Here is a 10,541-nt window from a genome sequence, read left to right as displayed (position 1 = left end):
TATAGTAACTACAATAAATAAACCTTAATTAATTAAGTAAAAATAGCAGCAAGTAAAATAAATAAAAATAGCAGCAGTAAAATAAATAAAAATAAAATAATTAAAGTAAAAGACATAAGTAATTAGAAATAAAATAAATAAGTTTTTTGTTGTAAGTAGAAAGAAAACCTTTTCAGATTTCATTTGAAATGCTTTTCAATTTTAGGGTCTTATAGCTCAAAATAATTAGTAAATGCATGAAAAATAACAAATAAAGTCAGAAAGGATTGACAAATGATGATGTGGCTTTGAATGGTGCATTTTGAACACACAAAAAGTCAGGAGTTCAAATAAGTTTTAAAAATGAAATCCCTTTGTAACAGACGATTTTCCGGATGAAATCCTGATACTTTGAAAGAGATTGTCCGTTTTGTACACGAAGTGCATCCAGTTTTTGCCGTAACCCTCTCAACTTTCTTGCACATGCTATGTGGATGAAATGATGATATCATGCCAACTTTCAACCTTTTCAGAGTTCATTTGAAATGCTTTTCAATTTTAGGGTCTTATAGCTCAAAATAATTAGTAAATGCATGAGAAATAACAAATGAAGTCAGAAAGGATTGAAAAATGATGATGTGGCTATGAATGGTGCATTTTGAACACACAAAAAGTCAGGAGTTCAAATAAGTTTTAAAAAATGAAATCCCTTTGTAACAGACGAGTTTCCATATGAAATCCTGATACTTTGAAAGAGATTGTCCGTTTTGTACACGAAGTGCATCCAGTTTTTGCCGTAACCCTCTCAACTTTCTTGCACATGCTATGTGGATGAAATGATGATATCATGCCAACTTTCAACCTTTTCAGAGTTCATTTGAAAGGCTTTTTCAATTTTAGGGTCTTATAGCTCAAAATAATTAGTAAATACATGAAAAATAACAAATAAAGTCAGAAAGGATTGAAAAATGATGATGTGGCTTTGAATGGTGCATTTTGAACACACAAAAAGTCAGGAGTTCAAATAAGGTTTAAAAAATGAAATCCCTTTGTAACAGACGAGTTTCCGGATGAAATCCTGATACTTTGAAAGAGATTGTTCGTTTTGTACACGAAGTGCATCCAGTTTTTGCCGTAACCCTCTCAACTTTCTTGCACATGCTATGTGGATGAAATGATGATATCATGCCAACTTTCAACCTTTTCAGAGTTCATTTGAAATGCTTTTCAATTTTAGGGTCTTATAGTTCAAAATAATTAGTAAATGCATGAAAAATAACAAATGAAGTCAGAAAGGATTGAAAAATGATGATGTGGATTTGAATGGTGCATTTTGAACACACAAAAAGTCAGGAGTTCAAATTAGGTTTAAAAAATGAAATCCCTTTGTAACACACGAGTTTCCGGATGAAATTTAAACTATTCAAATTTGGAAACTAATGGATTAACAGAAAGTTTATAATTATTCTGAGCTAAAAGCAAAAAGAATAAAAAAATAAAGCAAAAATCAAAAGAAAATAAATAATTCAAAAAACAAAAAAATACTGGAAAAAATAAAAAAAATGCCGCCTAATGGGCCACACAGCCTGCATACGACTAGAAACCCATCTGCACATGGGCTAGGATGCAGGCCCGCGGGCCCAATAGGCCCAACATGGCAATGACAAAGGTAGGCATGTATAATGCCTGCATATTAGAGAGGAGCTCAGCACCTGAGCTGCAGCGCAGCTTATAAACAGGTGCTGAGCTCTCTCAGCTAGCGAGGTGGGACTAAACTTCCCACCGCACCGCGCCAGCACATTAGTCCCGGTTGGTGGCTCCAACCGGAACCAATGCTCCCCTTTGGTCCCGGTTGGTGCCACCAACCGGGACCAAAGCCCTCTGCTTCCCGCCCTTTGCGCTGGTGAAAAGAGGCCTTTAGTCCCGGTTGGTGGCACCAACCGGGACCAAAGGGTGGGTATTGGTTCCGGTTGGAGCCACCAACCGGGACCAAAGCCTTTGCTATATAAGTAGCACTTTGGAAATTTTCCGATTTCCATCGCCAGTGTCCCCCCGCCCGACGACGCCGCGAGCTCGATCTATGCCGCCAGGCTGCCCCGTCGTCGTCGCCGTCGCTCGTGCCCCCGAGCCCACGCCATCGCCCGTCGCCGTCGTCCTCCGCCCCCCCGCCGCCGTCGCCGTCGGCCTCCGCCGCGCGCCCCCGAGCCATCGCCCTCTATACGTCACCGTCGCCGCCCTCCGCCCCCGGCCCGCCGCGGTCACCGTCGCCCTCCGCCACCCTGTGAGCGCCGCCCCGATCCCCTCCTCCTCCTCCCTGTAATGGCCGCCGCCGCAGCCGCCGCGCCCCCTAGCTATAGTATTGTACGTAGTTTAATTTAGATTTGTAATTTAGTTGTATTAATTTGGATGTGTAGTTAGATGTGTAGTTAATTTACTTGTTGTAATTTAGATGTATTAATTTAGATGTGTAGTTTAGATTTTTCATATTTAGAAGTCATTTATGTATGTTCATATTTAGAAGAAAAAGAAGGAGAGAAAAAAGGAAAATAAGAAGAGGAAGAAGGAGAAGAAGAAGAATAATAAGAAGAAGAGGAGAGGAAGTAGAGGAGAAATAAATAAGAAGATGAAAAAGAAGAAAAAAAAGAGTAGAAGAAGAAGAAATAGAGGAGAAGAAGAAATAGAGGAGAAGAAGAAGAAATAGAATAATATATTATTCTATTTTTTCTTCTTCTCCTCTATTCCTTCTTCTTCTCCTCTTTTTTTATTTTTTTTCTTCGATCTCCTCCTCTATTCCTTTCTTCTTCTCCTCTTTTTTTTCGTCTTCTTCCTCTTCTTATTTTTTATCGGGTATGTCGTTGTCGATATATGTACCCCCCTCCATGATAACTTTTAGTGAGTACTACTTAGAAAGTGTTTAATAGAATTAGTTAGAAAAATAATAGAACTAGTTAAACTAGCTAGTTTATTTGTAGTAAGTACTACTTTATTCTATTTATAGTAAGGAAATTAATAGAACTAGTTTGTTTTTTTAGTTAAAGCAATTATTCCCGCATCGACGTCGACGATGCCTATCCCGCATCCTCGTCGTCGACTCGGCGGAGGAGGCCGGCTTGATCAGAGGGGCCATGTCCGGGACTGGGCTCCGCCGGGCTGGTTTTGGGAGGTGCTACCTTCCGGTGGGCGTAGGTTGGTGAGGAACCAGCCCGTCGTTGACCCGATCCTTGTTTGGTGGCGCTCGCGTGGGCCAGTGACGGTGCCGAGGCTTCCGGACACCGCGGAGGTGGTACGTCACCGTGTCAGCGAGGAGGACCAACACGTCCGTCGCTACATGGTTGCGTTGGAGGGCAGGTTCGACAATACCTGGCAGGTTCTTCAGGGATCTCACTGGAGCTATGATCCTGTGATGGTTCCGTCCCTTTGGGTGTCCACCGCCCGCGCCGATACCCGTCGGGCGCTACTGTTCTAGCTGTACTAGCGACGCTATATGTATGATAGTATTCGAGGTGTATTAGTGATAATATTCGGCGATGTACGGACGCATGGAGATGATGTAGTTTTGCTTATAATTGAATGCATCCTAATTTGAATACTACTTTATTTTGTGATTTGATTTTGCTTATTGAATGCTCAAAGTGGAAAACTACTCCGATCCTACTTTGAATGCTAAAATTGGAGAGCACTATGATTAGTTGATAGCTTATAGGGTTTTTGTTTTCGCAGAAATCTAGGAGCCCCCCCGGCCCCTCCATCATCCCCGCCGTCGTCCCCGTCACCGCCCCCTCCGACATCGAGGTGAGACCAGCCAAATCCTCTTTTAGAAAGATAATTAAACGATATTTCGGGTTGATTGTAAGTCTGTCGAGTCTCCACCATATATGAGAGGACGAAGAATCCCGACTGTTGTCGTGGGGGTAGCTTCTCCTTCGTTCCCGTGTGCTAGACAATTTGGTGTAATGCACTCGAGAACGAAAGGAATAGCTACCATCACCGACGGTCGCAAATGTCAGAGAGGAATCAGTGAGGGAGAGTTCCACCATATATATATGAGAGGACGAAGAATCCCGACTGTTGTCGTGGGGGTCGCTTCTCCTTTGTTCCCGTGTGCTAGCTAGACATTTTGGTGTAATGCACACGGGGACAAAGGGAGGAGCGACCATCACCAACGGTCGAATGTATACACCACGTGAGCTGAGAGTTTTCAAGAAAAGACTCGACAAACCGATAGTCAACCCGTGATGAATAATAATGATCTAACTTAGGTTTTTTAGTACATATATTTAATTGTAGATGTTTAATATTTGAATTATATATGAACATAGGAAATGTCGTACCCGGACGACGAAAGTCTCCCGGGGGAGTGCGACTGGTGCCACGACGACCGAGGTCAATGCGACAGGCCTCACCTGGACGAAGATCGGCGCTTCAGTATTAAGCTGGAGGAGACGTTCGATGTTGAAACGGTACGCAACGACGACAAGTGTTATTTTTTCGTAATTAAGCACGACTTCAACTATTTCAACGTGTACTTTTCATCTTTTACAATTCGGCTAGCTTATCCCATGCCATGCAAGACGCTACGTCTTGGAGAGGATGGGTTTTGAAGACCATGAAAGTATGGAAACAAAGAAAATTCACCTAAGGACCCATCATGATATAGATTTTGAAGTAAAGCTGTATAATTCTGAGAGCGTAACCCATTTTGGTTGCAAAAATTGGGAAGCATTTTGCAAGATGTATGGTTTTGATGAGGGTATGCTTGTCACCATGGATCTTGGTGATCCTGACATCGAGCAAGACAATATGGACATTTGGGTCCTTGTTGATATGCCTCCAATTCTACCGCTATGTGAGTTTCTCAAACATAGTTATTAGCTAATTTATATTGTTCATTTCAAAATAGTTGACAGCTTATTTTCATTGACAGCTTATTTTGATTGTTCAAACAATGTGCGGAACATGGTAGACAGAACCTACTACACCGGAACATGCTCTGAGTTAACTTATAAGGAGAAAACTCATCTGGTCGGATTTTGTACTGATATTGAGAATTACAATATCTACAATCAAACCCCTCATCATTATGGTCCTCCATACGTGCCACTAGTGCACGTGTTGAACTACGGTAACTACTATGGAGATACCCTGGTAAGATTTCTTACTATTACGGCATCCGTGCATATTTTGCACAGTTCTAAAACTAGTGCATTATCATTGCTAACTATGAAGTTATTACTATGTTTTTCAACAGATAATCCCAGAGGATTGTGTGCCTCATTTGATGTATCAGAATGGTAGGCTTGATGTTTTGAATATACAACCAGGTCATCCTACGAATCTCAACTGTCCATACCAGATTTCTAAAAGAAGTGGAGACATGCAAATCAAAGAATGGAAAAAATGTATGGACAGTCGCAAGGAGCTTCTTGGAAGCAAAAGGAAGCGAGGCGCAAGAATTGGAGACATGATGATCTCCATTCTCCATAATGGAGAGTCAGGGTCTATATTGTTTTATGCTATTTTACCTTAAAGAGGGTATTTCGGTCCTACCTAATACCGATGATCATGTGCTAAGAACAATTAAGTAGGGTTGGTTCGATGACTGTGAGGATGATGATCGTATGACTTTTTATTAATAACGAGTAGAAGTTGTATGATGATGATTAGTAGGACTTGTTATTATATATGATGATGCATGATGCGTGCATGAAGAGTTATTATATATCAGCGGGTGAAATGAACATGGATTGGATTGAAGTGAAGGCAACATGCATGTGGTGCGTGTCGAAAGTAGTACAATCCAAACTTGATCAAGTCCGGATTAGTATTACTTTCGACATGCACCACATGTTGCCTTCACTTCAATCTAAGCCATGTTTAGGCATAGCGGTACATAGCGTTGGTAAACCAAGCACGGAGATATAAGAGAGGACACTTCTCTCTAATAGCTACCAAATACCAACCTAAATTAACCCCCCAAAACCCCCAAACCCCCCCCCCCTCAAAAAAAAACAAAAACCTCAGCTCCTGCCAGGTGCTGACGCGTGGATGCCTATTGGTCCCGGTTGGTGGCACCAACCGGGACCAAAGGCCCTCCTGCCTGGGCTCCCCGCACCGGCCACGTGGACGGCCTTTAGTCCCGGTTCGTGTAAGAACCGGGACTAAAGGGCTAGGGCATTAGTAACGACCCTTTAGTCCCGGTTCCTGAACCGGGACTAAAGGCCCTTATGAACCGGGGTAAAAGCCCCTTTTCCTACTAGTGTGGAAGCTGCGCACGCATGCATAAGTCATCAATTACATTACCATAACCTGGACTAATAAGGGAAACCGAATATGCACAAGACAGTAACACTCACTTGAAGTTGTAAGGAAAGAGTATTATATCTTTGTTTTCATTTATTACCAACGATCGTAGCAAGTTGGCCTCGGTATTTTCGGCATGATATTTAACCTCAGTTGCATCTATGAGATTTGTGTTAATGAACCCAATATCACCGATTTGTCTTTTCTTCAATTCGGCGATCTTCAATCTGCATAATATAGTGAGGATAATTATAAATACATGCAATGAAAGAGCTGACCTATATAGAGAGACTTAATGACAGAAGTAGTACTACTTACAGACAGTAGCAAGTGATCGTTGATTTATCGAGGGCCTTTTGATTGAAAAACTGGAAGAACTCCTCAAATGGAACATTCAACAGTTCAATTCCAACGCGGTCATGCTCTGGTTTAACTCTCAGCGTCAAAAGTATTCCTCCCCCCAGACTCTCTGCAGGTTTTCATGTACCAATCATGTAATCTTCGCATCATCATTGTTAGAGATCTTTCATCTTTGACGAGAGGCTTCCCGTAATGGTATTTGTGTTCGTCCACCTCCAAGAAATCGTAACGCACATCGTCGGGCAGGTAATCTCCAAGATTGCTATAACCGGGCACCATCCTCGGATCTGCAGCGACGATGTCGCTAGACACCTTGAGCGGGGGGCACGATTGGTTCGCTTGTTCGCCGAGCTGGGCAATTTTTTCCTAGCTCGTCATTCTTTTAACCTTTGATCACTGACAGTACTTCTCGACCGCTCCGCTTCGGCAAATGTCTTTGCAAGAATGCGCTCATAGTTGCCTCTCGGCGGAGACTTTGGTGGTTTTGTCAGGGCAACCAGAGTGCGCTACGCTTTCATCGGATCTACCTTCTCCTCCGGAGGTGGATGTTTCTTTGCTTTCACCCCTTCAAAGTAGTTCGTCACTTCGGCTCGCACGATCTTCGTGGTTTCCTCCTCGGTCCTCTCGTATGGTAACTTCTCTGGAGTCTTCAGAGAAGGACCGAGTCTGTATTGCCTCCCGCCTCTGGCAGCTGTACTGCTAGAAGCTGGCAGAGCAGACAGAGCGGCTGCGGCTGTCTTCTTTCCTTGCTTACGAGGCGGAGGAGAAGGACTACGACACGCCGGAGCGGTGGCGGGTCTCTTCCGCCCTTGCTGACGAGGCGGAGAAGGAGGAGGCTGGCTGCTCTGGCACGCCGGCGCAGGCGGAGAAGGAGGCGTAGTGCCGCCACGCGCCGGAGAAGGAGGCTGAGTGCCCTGATCACTCGCCGGAGGAGGAGGAGGCGGAGTGCTGCCACGCGCCGGAGAAGGAGGCTGAGTGCCCTGATCACTCACCGGAGGAGGAGGCGGAGTGCCCTTACTCGCCGGAGGCGTCCAGTTCGGAAGGTTATTGAGCTCCTTCCGCCATAGGCATGGAGTCTTCAGAGCAGAACCCAGCCGAGTCTCCCCTTCACCGGTAGGGTGGTCAAGCTGGAGGTCCTCAAATCCCTCCGTTATTTCATCCACCATCACCCTAGCATATCCTTCTGGAATCGGCCGGCAGTGGTAGGTTGCGCCGGGTTCAGGAGGTAAAACAGAGCCAACAGCCGCCTTGACTTTGAAGTTCTGCCATTGCGCCATAAGGTGGCAATGTTGAGACTCCGTGATAGAATCGACGGGGTAGCTAGCAGGAGCCGTCAAGACATGCTCCGGCTGAAGGAGCTCGGTGGAAGCCACACTGCTTCTCCACTGAGATGGCGGGGTAGCTTCGGGGGTAGTTTCGGCATGTCGATTGCCGTCTCGTTCCTCTAGCGCTTGAACCCTTTCGTGCAGCTTTTGAATTTGGGTCTGCTCCATTTTTTCCTCCTCTCCTGGCTTTTGTAACCGCATGCGTCCAGAAAACCAGCCTTCCACGGAACGGAGCCTGGCGTGCCTCGTGTCCGTCCAGGGTGCTCAGGATTCCCGAGGGCCATGTTGAGCTCGTCGTTCTCTCCGTCTGGAACGAACGTCCCTTCCTGCGCTGCATCGATATATTGCTGAATCCTCTTGACTGGTATTCTCAAAAGCTCGTCCGTCCAAACGCACCTCCCTGATACAGAGTCCAATTTTCCGCCAGCCCCGAAGAACCAAGTCCGGCAACGGTCTGGCCAGTTCATTGTCTGTGGTTCGATCCCTTTATCAAGCAGATCATTCTCAGCCTGGCCCACTTAGGCCGGGCTTTGAGGTAGCCACTTGACCCCGTGCGATGGTGAAGCTTCTTCTTCGCAGCATTCTTCTTGTTTGTCGCTGACATCTTCTTACTCTTTTCCGATGTCTTGTGGGCTACAAATGCGGGCCAGTGATCTCTGATCTTCTCACACCGACCGATGAATTCTGGTGTCTCTTCTTTGTCGACAAACGTTTTTAGCTCATTCTTCCACCTCCTGAATAGGTCTGCCATCTTCTTAAGAGCATGTGACTTGATTAATTGCTTTTTAACTGGCTTCTCCAGATCCTCCTCTGGCGGTAGGGTGAAATTTGCCTTCAGCTCAGTCCAAAGATCATCTTTCTGCATATCATTGACATAAGACACCTCAGGGTCTTCCTTCTTAGGCTTATACCATTGGTGGATGCTGATCGGGATCTTGTCCCTAACAAGAACCCCGCACTGAGCAGCAAATGCTTCCTTTGTCCGGATGGGTACAATCGGTTGGCCGTCGCGCGCGATTGCTGTGATCTCAAACCTTTCATCCGAGAACAACTTTCTCTTCGGGCCTCGTCTCTTTACCGAAGTTGTGCTTGATCCGGAGGGCTAGAAAAAAGAAGAAAGACGAGAGTTAATTAATATGTGTACATACCAAAACAATGAATGCATCAATTAGCTAGTCAGCACAGGCTTAACTAATATATTTACCTGGCCGGACTCTGTTCGGTCACCGGAGCCGTCACCACGGGCTCCTTCTTGCACCAGCATTGGGTCACCGGAGCCATCATAATCATGTCTTTCCTCCTCCACTCTTCGATCACCGTAGCCTACTTCTTCACCCTGTTCTTCCAGACCATCATTGTCGTTAAGATACGACAAGACATCATCTCCGGCTAAGATTATGTCCCCCAACACCTCTTCTGCTTCCTCGTCTCGTCCGTGCTCCATTGTTTCTGCAAATATTACAACATGGCAATTATTACACAAACATGACAGCAGGTGGATATATTAGTGCAAACGTAGACCTAGCTTATTCCGTGTTTGGGGTTGGCCTCGGCAACGCTTCAAGGGTAGGGGCGCGGCGGGAGGGGGTAGGAGACCGACATCGTTTTTTTCTACGGTTTGGGTGTCCTCGAGAGTTTTGGTCGAGCGAGAGGGCCGGGGGGTGCTCCCGTGGTATAAGTTATCACGATCGAAGTTATCCGGGAGGGGGTTATATCGACAACGACGACATACATACATGGGAAAATAATGTTATCGGGGAGGGGGTAGGTCAAACCCCCCCCCCTCGTGTTGAAGTTATCGGGACACGGGGTATATTAATGGAGGAGAAAAAGAGGAGAAGAAGATATTAATAGAGGAGGAGATTGAAGAAAAAAGAAGAAAAAAAAGAGGAGAAGAAGAAAGGAATAGAGGAGAAGAAGAGAAAATAGAATTCTATTTTCTCTTCTTCTCCTCTATTCCTTTCTTCTTCTCCTCTTCTTTTTTTTCTTTTTTCTTATTCTTATTTATTTCTCCTCTTCTTCCTCTCCTCTTCTTCTCCTTTCTTCCTCTTCTTATTTTCGTTTTTCCTCTCCTTCTTTTTCTTCTTCTTCCTTTCCTAGCTAGATATATAAAACTTTTCTAAAAATGTAACTTTTGCATATATAATTTTTTTCCATAGATCATCATTTCTCATATATATCCATCTATAGCCACATACATATATAAATGGAAAAAAATGCTACGAACAAAAATACATATATACTTGGTAAATATTCTATGAACATCGTTTCTCATATATATATCAATGCATACATCCATGGATCATCATTGCTCATATATCCATAGTCATATATAAAAACTTTCTGTATATGAACAAAAAACATTTTTTGACATATTTAGCACATTCTAAATTTTCCTAACTCTTTTACAACCAGAAAAATTACTCCAACTTCATGACACTACCCACACTCCATTTCACCAAAAACCTTCTGATCCATAGTTCAAAATTTTCAAATTTCATTCAAATGAAATTTGAACCAGATTCAAATTCCTTGCTGAAAACCTATTCTAAACCAATCCAAAAATTCTGAAATTTT

This window comes from Aegilops tauschii, chromosome 7, assembly GCF_002575655.3.
Source record: "Aegilops tauschii subsp. strangulata cultivar AL8/78 chromosome 7, Aet v6.0, whole genome shotgun sequence".
NCBI classification, from domain to species: Eukaryota; Viridiplantae; Streptophyta; class Magnoliopsida; order Poales; family Poaceae; genus Aegilops; species Aegilops tauschii.
This window is presented reverse-complemented; position numbering follows the sequence as displayed.